The following is a 759-nucleotide window of genomic DNA, read 5'->3' as shown; positions in this document are numbered from 1 at the left end:
CTGACGCAGCTCAATTGACCGACCGACCGACACAGCTCTACTAATCGAGACAGCTGGCTTGCTCAAACATGGCTCCCTTGGTCGATTGAATGGACACGGCTTGCTTGGCCAATCGATTGATGGAATCAGCATGCCTTGAGTGATCAACCAACATGCCTCGATCAGTCGGTTGATCGAGATATAATTCAGATAAGAGAGTATATGTGATTCAGTACGAGAGTACAGGAGTATAGGTTGTAGCTGTGTTGGTCTAAGGACCTAAGTATCTATCTGGCTGTCTGTGTCTTGGCTGCATCACTAGCTCAGCAGGAGAAATCCCATTCTCCCTTCCTGGCTGTGCTGATGTCAAGGCAAGTTTTGACCCTGGCTGCATGCGGCCTGCTCCTCGCCACTGCCGTCCCGCGTGGGGCCCTCAAGCGCAGTCCCCCGCACGCAGGAGTCCCGGTGGGCTCGTGTCGCCTCGAGCGGGAGCTCTGCCCTGCGCGCTGGGAGCGCGGAGCCAGGCCGAACCCGCGCAGGGGCGGCCGCCTGCAGCCTCCGGGCCCGGGCCCTGCAGCACCCCCCAAGGAATGCGCAGGTGCCGCAGCCCCAGGCCCAGCGCTCCTGGGCGCGTGTTTCCGCCCGGGCCCTCATCCTCCGCCGCCCGCCCTCAGCGCACGCGGGGCTGGCTCGGGCGGATGTTTCCTGCCGGGCCGCTTAGGTGGTTGCCCGGCGCTGACTTCCGGCGTTGCCGGGGAGCCGCTGGGAGCCGAGCGGGGG

The sequence above is a fragment of the Gavialis gangeticus genome, unplaced genomic scaffold (assembly GCF_001723915.1).
Source record: "Gavialis gangeticus isolate Ggan-Ray unplaced genomic scaffold, GavGan_comp1, whole genome shotgun sequence".
Classification (NCBI taxonomy): Eukaryota; Metazoa; Chordata; order Crocodylia; family Gavialidae; genus Gavialis; species Gavialis gangeticus.
The sequence above is the reverse complement of the archived record's forward strand: the minus strand, read 5'-3'. Positions refer to the sequence as shown.